Consider the following 8,309-nt stretch of genomic DNA (forward strand, 5'->3'; position numbering starts at 1 on the left):
GTTAGCATTGACATGTCAACCACTCAGAGCTTTCTATTAAGTGAAGACTCTTATACTGTGATATAAGAGTGTTTTTTACTAAAGCCAGGAGCACTTAATACTATGCTATTAAAATGCTGATGATTTTCAAGTACTTGACTCTGAGGTTCTCAGTAAGAATCCCAACATTACATCTGAATAGTTCCAGTGGAAACAGGGAATCTCAATTCCCTAGGAGCTCTATGGTAATTAATTGATACGCTAACATCAAAACAAAAACATAATTAGCAGAGTGAAACTCAGTACTATTCGGAAAAAAAGGTTTAAGCACCATTTTAGCAAATCGCTATAATATAATGTTTTATTCATTTGCATACATAATAAATGGGTGGCAAAGAGGTGGCAAGGGTAAAACTGCCAGCCACAGGAGAGTATGATTACATCCACTTAAGAGCATACTCACCATTATCACGCAGAAATTGTAATAATTGGTCAACTTGCTTCCCTCTTCCTGAGCATTTTCTGAAGTAAAAGCTCACTCACTGCAGTCACAATAAGTATACAAATTGAGACTCAGAGATTGTTCTCAGTGGCCACTTCTGCAATGCAATTGCTGGCATAATGAAGTGCTGGAGTCCATAAACATACCAACTGTGAAGTGTTTGGAAGCAGAAATTAAAATTCCACCGCCTGAATGGCTCTATATTCTCAATTTGACAGAATGTGTCTGACAAATTGTTGTCCTTTGATGTGTTATAATTGACATGCTGAAACGGAGGAAGCAATGACTATAGGCTATATCTTGAACAGTAGCCAAATTACCTTCAGTGAGTAGCATTTTCATCAACGCACACTCAATGTATCTTAACAGCAGAAGGCAAACACATGACTTTTATGACACAACTAATTATGAATCCAATGATCCCCAGTTTAAACACACTGGGCATAACAATAGCCATGTTCTTTCTTTAGGCCAATAATTTCTTGAGCAAGACATCTAAATTACGACGTGACTTTAAAGAGCTTACGAAATGAAGGACAATACTGTTCTTATTACGATAATATATATACTATTATTAATGGGAAATCATGTCATTCATGACAATATGCCCGCAGTATTTATAAATCGTGGTTTATTACAACTTTCCATGCTCACTTCCGATGTTACACGACCGCTCCGAACAAAACAGCTTTCGCCGGTTAGTGACGTCACGCACGTCACGAGTAGAACACCTATTGAATAATACACTACCTCTGTGGCTGATGTCGGACTCTGGAGACAGAATCGAGTGACAGACAAGACTCATTTGGCGGAGATCCGATGCGGCAACAGAACACAGACTGGTATACATTTGACTTTAATTCATAGAGATTCTCAATAAATAGTAAATAAATAATAATACATCGTAATGTAGCAGGCAAACTTGGCTCAGGCAACAGAACAGAGACTGGTATATACATTTGACTAAAATTCAGAGATTCTCAAAAAATAGTAAATAAATAATAATGACTCTGCTGAAATAACCAGTTTAGATACATATAGCTGGTCAGGCTGTTGTAAATTGACCAGCCAGTATATATTAGGCTGGAATGGTTGGCTGGAGAGGGGTTTTGGACACTTCAGCTGGCCAGGATGGCTGGTTTATCCATCTATCACCAGCTTATGTTTAATAATAGTATTAAATATACCCTGCTGGGAGCTTACCAGGATTCCAGGTGACCAGCATACATTAAATACTGGTATGATTATTTAAACAAGAGAACATAAATATATTACAAAGATTCATTGTGTCATGTATTCTGGTATCTACAAAATAAAGACATTGTATAGTGTTCATAATAGTATTTTAATTTAATAAATAGCTAGTTAATATAATAAAATACACAGTAACAATACAATAATTATACAAATAACAACCAACCTGCAAATCAACCTACACATCAAAATAAATATATTATCTAAAACCGGTGCATTTGATTTAAAATAAAAGTAATACATAGAATTCAATATTTAAATGGTAACAAAAACCGTAACACTATGTATGATAAGAACAAGGCAACAAAGAAAGTGTTTGTTGTTTTTCCTTGTTCATGTCTATAATGTTTCCCGTTGTGTAGCGTCCAGCCTTTCCCAATCTGACCTGCACTTCTGTCTGTTGAAGCCACTTCTTGAAGCAAACTGAAAAGAAATGTACAGATATAAGTACACTGTAAAAAGAAAACTTAATATTTACGTTAACATTTGGGCTGCTGTGGTTGCCAGAACAGTTAAAGTATAATACATTACAAATTACAGTTGGTTGGCATAGAGTCTAGACGTTACAGTCAACAATTGCTTATGGTGAATTACAATGGCAAAAACAAATAGAGCTAGTGTACACGGTGCAGCTGTATTATCTGGGAAATAGAAGAATCGGATCAGGATTCGGTATTGGCAGACAATCAATATCAAATGAATTGGATCATTATTAGCATCTGATCACCTTTGTCGACTTGCAGCCTAAATACAAAGATAACTCCACTCCTCTCCTACCACTCTTACCTCTAATAAGCCTTGGTAGAACTAGTGTCCGAGTCATAGGGTCCAGAGGCCTGTACTACGAAGCCGGTTCAACCTAACCTGGATATGTTTGAGTTAGCCGGTTGGCCTAATCCAAAACATACGTGCTCTTGCTAAACGGTCCTACGACGCGGGTTATCAAGTGGATCGCTCAAGCCAGCCGTGTCCTATCTAGTTAGGTGCGCGTTCACATGAAAGGGGTGGTATCTGGAGCATTCGACCAATCACAAACATGGAGAAGCGTACCGACAGCGCAGCGTCATACTTCCTGAATGAAAAGTGCACTTTAATACTAGTCAAATATGAAGAAGTTAAACTTTAAACATCCATGACTTAAACACTTGATCAGGATCAAAGCCACAGAGCTGCACCTGCAAGGTGAACACAGCTGGGAACAGAACAAGTGTTTGAATGCGTACATTAACAGGTTTATGATATCACTGCCCCGTCTAAAACACGATCTGACTTTCATTACATTTGACTCGAGTGTTTCCTCAACTTAATGTGTTGCTTAAAATAATACTTCTGCATACAGTATGTGACACTGAGTGTTGCACGGCCAGATACGGCTCAGCTGACTCAGATCAGGAGATATATGATATATTATGAAGTGATATGCCGCGGACTGTACTTAATGTACTCTGATCCGGTTACTTATGTTGTGGCCGATATTTAAGTAAGCTTTCTTAACGCTAATGTTATAATAGTCAGATTGCTCTGAAGATGGAGGTGATATTCTATTAATGTTCACGTTCACACAGTCGGTGATTTCTGCCGGCCGTCTTTCCTGCGACGGCAGCTTTTCTGTATTTCCTTTCTCCTGTAATATGACTTGATCGCTTTAAACTCCGCACACTGAGCTCTGATTGGTCAGCAGGCAGTGCTTTCACTGAGTTGAGCTCTTAGCCTGCAACCTAACCTGCTCCGGGGCAGTTTAGCCGTTCAGCATAAGTTACCATGGAGATCTAGCCCGCTAAAAAGAGAACCAGCTTCGTAGGACCGGAAAGCCGGAGTTTTCCCTGAAGTTAGCCGCGAAGAGAACATCCTGCTTCGTAGTACAGGCCTCAGGACTGACTGAAGACATGTGGAACAGAGGACAGGCATGGTTCCATGTACAGGAAACTGGAACTTTGAACAGGTGTTTTCATCTTTTCTGCCTGAAGATTCACAAGTTCTTGATCAGGTGTTTGATGTGGGCTGGCATGATCCTTTCTGCAGCGATAAATAAAGAAAACAAAGATTTTTTTTTTAATAATGGTAATGATGGTAACAACAATAATATTAGTATAATTATGTATATAGCTAGCACTTACACAATTGCAAAGTGATTCTCACAACAAAAATAAAGAACAAAACAATATCAACAATAAAAAACAAATTATTACAGGAATGTTGAGACAAATAAATGTTTTTTTCAGGAAATGACCTTCCAAAGGCTAAATTCAAACTCAATACCATAAATAACTGGGTACCAAAGTGCTTTACCTGATAGAACACGCTCCACACGGAGCAGCAACCATCCGGCTCGGCCTTTTGCTGCATATCATCTCCTCCCTCTATCTCTCTCTGGTGTTAGGTTCCAGTAGATCTCTACTATCCAATAAAACAGAAATTCCCCAAAAAAATCATATTAAAAAAGTTAAAAACAATGACTTGCTGTTGGCATTGAAATGGATTAGAATCTCACCTTTTTCCTGGATGTCAGGAAGGCCATGGAGTCGTTCCCTTCAAGTCCGCAACCAGTCATAGGAGTTCAAATGCAAAGCCTGAATGATGACAAGAGCGAGAGACATACATTTTACAATTATATTTTTAATTCATACCAGAGCAGTGTGTACAGGCCCTGTACGACATGCAAAGAACAGATCAAATCCCCTGACAGACTCACACACTTTGGTGATGTCCTCATCTGATAATGTTTCATTTTTTAGCAGCAAAGTAACATGTATGTCAGACCCAACTCATTTACAGTATGTTTTGCATCTCCTCAACAATGGTCTGTATAGTTGAGTAGAAAAAAACTGTCCCTACAATTTCAGGTAGATTAACACACATTTGTAAGAAAAGTTTACAATGAAGCACAAAATCCCTCTTTGTGTTAAGCGAGCTGCCACAGAAAGTGCAGCTTAACATGCTAACCTTTGGTGAGCTACAGTAAAGCTAACTTCATGCTCAACACAAAACCTTTAACGTGCATTACATTGACGATTTTAAACACAACTTAACTTTCTCTACTTGTAAGATAACGTTTAGTTAACTTACCCTTAAATAACTACATCACGTTTTTCAGTGGAAACACAAACTGCAGAAAACGTTAGCTGCTAACTGTTGTTAGCTAAGACAGCTAGCTCTTAAGGGAAGTAACATAGCCTCATGGCAAACGTAAGGTTGAGTTAACGTAACGTTGTAAGAAAGCAAAACGAACCTTCGAGAAAGCGTTTACTCTCTCTCCTTAGCGGGCATTGTTGATTGTTCGAAACACGATCTCTTGATGTGCTGCCCCACACATCGTCGGTTTCATCGACCCCGGGTTACCTGGTCTAGCAAAGGTCCGCCTCGTACGACGCACTTGTTTTGTCCATATACGCAACATTTGATCATTTTTTGGCCACAAAAACATCCCATAACCAGATGTTGAGACGGCCCCACATCCCCATACAACATATCGCTTGCCAATTATTCTTGGCGTCTTATTGCTGTGCATCCTTTGTCGTAATATTTGGCCCTTCAATGCATTCAAACGGGACTGAGCTCAGCTGTGTTCCACTCATGACGTCACCGCCGGAAATGGCCGAAGTTGATGTTTCCGGCGCAACGAACGATTGTTACTAACTGACAACTTTTGTATGCTGTTATAATCGTGATTTATTAAAAATAGATCAATAATAAAAAAATCATATGGCACATTCCACAATACAAATGCAACCTCTATCATATACTAAGCCCACTAACAGGTGCTAAAAGCATTTCGTAAGCTCTTTAACATGGTTGAATTAAGGTTGAATAGGTAAAGAAATCATTACACAATTGATTTTGATGAATGGTGGAGCTTCTCCTGAGTATCTAGTCGGACACATCAATCTATGGCCTCAGTTAAGGTAAATCAGAACATTTGCATGACATCAGAACATATATTTTGCGGCGAGAACAGTTGAATCCCATCAAGCGACGTGACAGCACTGTTGCACACAAATCTGTCTGAAGGAGGTGAACTCTGGCTGACAAGTGAAAGCCATATCATGAATAAAACATCCCGTTTGAAAATAAATTCTTTAGAAATCTGAGAGGATGCATCATCTGTCTCGAGTGTGTGATGCAACATAAAGGAATGCTTGGGGGTACGCTAATCTTGCATTCCCAGATCCCCCGGCAATACTGTGAAAGACAAACAACTTCTGCCCCTCAGTGTCCACTGTTTGGCTCTGAATGGAAATATGACAATGTTTATTTATCCCAAATCGGTAATCCACTGTGTCTGCATTGAAAATCAACTAATTGGTTGGACATAGGAAGAGTCAACAGAGTGTAAGCCCTGCAGAGCTTTAGGGGGGGGCCCTGTTATGTTTGACTGGAGGTAAATGAGCCCTGCTGACTTGGCTGGATCCTCTCCAGGTAGCACAGCCTTGCACACAACTCCTTCCAACCAAGCTCTGACAGAGACTAATGTCCCCACATTAAGCACCCTGCACCACTTTACATTTGACCATAACCTTGCTTTGTTTTCTCCCTTCAGTGATACGGCTTTTCATGACTGCAGGTCTTGCGGGGGAGGGAGAGTGATTGACACATCGCCCGCTTTCATATTTATTGGCTGTAAATATTTTAGCAGTCGGACAAAAGTAAACACTGGTCAATTCCACAAGGCATAGTCACATATTTGTCAGTGCTTCCTGAGTAATTATAGCTGAAGCTTTGCAGCAAATTGAGCATTAAGACAATGCATTAGGCTGCGTTGGGTTTGTTGTGGGTAAGCAGTTCTTGGCGTTTGCCAAACAAACTAGTTTTCTCTTTAGCTTCTCCTGCTCTTCCAGTAATAATGTTTATCCATACTCTAACGGAAACATTCCTTCAAATAAAAGTGTAATTTAGGGGGTCCTTAGATTTAATTTTGTGAACATTATATCTTGAAACAGATCATATTTTATTTGATAATTCAGAAAAGAATGTGATGCAATCAAGAGAAATATAAATGAGGAATAGCTAAATATCTATTGCATTGTTTAAAAAGTATCAAGCAAGCCCCTCTCAGCATATGATAACACTTATTTAAGCATCCAAGAGGAAAGAAAATCTTATCTCTTGTTTGCCATGGGAAATTAATTTATCCAATGTTTAACAAGAAATGTATCTCTTTGCTTTGTAACAATTTGTGTATAATTTATGTGACGAATCCAATTTTAAGTTAGCTGCTGTGGTGGAACCTATGGGTGGAACCCACCATCCTGATAAGTCTGAATTGCAGAGCGAAAAACGAAAAACAGTCTCCATCATGTTCTTCCAGAAGAGGCAATTTCTCCACAGGACAACTTGTACAATAGAGAAATAATTACATCATTGCTCGGTAGCTTTGTGTCAGTCAAGACACTTGTATAACCACAGTTACATAAGCACACAATTTCACAGAGTCTAGGTGGATTTGCTCCAAGGTTACTTTCAAAATCAAATTATTAGTCTAGACTGTAATGTGGAGAGAGGAAAGCCAATCAGGCAACGAGTTAAACACATTCCCCTCTGTCACATGTGATGGGGAAAATATGACACAAAAAGCAAAATCATCTGTTGCTAATTGTATTTATACATTTACATTCAAAGCAAGTGGGTGGCATTTCAGTTACTGCTCCTGCTGTGGATAAGTCCGTCTGCTATGTTCTTGCATATACTGAAATTAAGTCGACAACTTGATGGGTTTCAGGGGCTTTACCATGAACATGTTTTCAGAGGTTTAAAACATGAGTGTTTTGGTGTGTAGATAGCTCTTCAGAAGCTGTGGAGGATAGTGTAGAAGATCATCAATGTTTAAGGATTGTGGAGGTTTAGCTGACATAAAAACAGGATTGGATCATTTCAGTTTACATGAAGATGTTTATTTTTCATTTGTTTATGTGGCTGGTGAAAAATTATGAATGTTGACCTGATGATTGTGCTAGATGAAATGTCAGGGGATCACTCAAGCTATAACAATTAATTTTAGGGGTACACAAATATAATTTCACATATGTGTTCCGCTCATAGTACATGATGGAAAGGAGCTCTTACTTTGCCTGACCCTTACTCAAGATTAGCTTAACTGTCATCGCAGCTGGCAGTTACTTAACTCACTTCAACAGGAACATAAAACCACTGCCAAGTCCCATAAGGGCCCCAGTGACCTGGAAACAGGGAGGAGCCTGCGAGCCCCTTTCATAAAACGGCAGACCAAGGGATGTTGGCTAGCCGTCTTTCCCTCAAAGCCCACATGGCATGCAGCAATAGCAGCCAGGTACACTTTGATCGTAGAGAAAGCTCTGTGTTTATCAATCAGGTCCTGTAGAAATGATAGAATCACCCCGAAAGGACATTGAAAAGAGATGTGTCCTTTTTTAAGGCACCACTCCTCAAACACCCTCCACTTACAGTCATAGAGGGACCTGGTGGAGAAAGCTCTTGCACTCTGAATAGTGTTTATCACCTTCTGAGGGAGTCCCACTGTATTCAGGTTATACCACTCACGGGCCAGGCCCATAGTGCCAAGCGCTCTGGGTGTGGGTAAAAAAATCGTCGTCCCCGCCTG

The 8,309-nt window shown here is 39.6% G+C and overlaps 1 long non-coding RNA gene across 1 annotated transcript; it reads right to left on the bottom strand.

The window, feature by feature from the left end:
• Nucleotides 1–1,104: 1,104 nt before the first annotated feature.
• On the bottom strand, nucleotides 1,105–5,445 carry LOC139435185 (uncharacterized). Its single transcript, XR_011644447.1, has 4 exons — nucleotides 4,965–5,445; nucleotides 4,227–4,305; nucleotides 2,522–3,751; nucleotides 1,105–2,158 (listed from the first exon to the last, which is right to left on the bottom strand). It is a non-coding gene; the product is annotated as an uncharacterized lncRNA (long non-coding RNA).
• Between the last annotated feature and the right edge of the window lie 2,864 nt (nucleotides 5,446–8,309).

Source organism: Pseudochaenichthys georgianus, chromosome 15, assembly GCF_902827115.2.
Source record: "Pseudochaenichthys georgianus chromosome 15, fPseGeo1.2, whole genome shotgun sequence".
NCBI lineage: Eukaryota > Metazoa > Chordata > Actinopteri > Perciformes > Channichthyidae > Pseudochaenichthys > Pseudochaenichthys georgianus.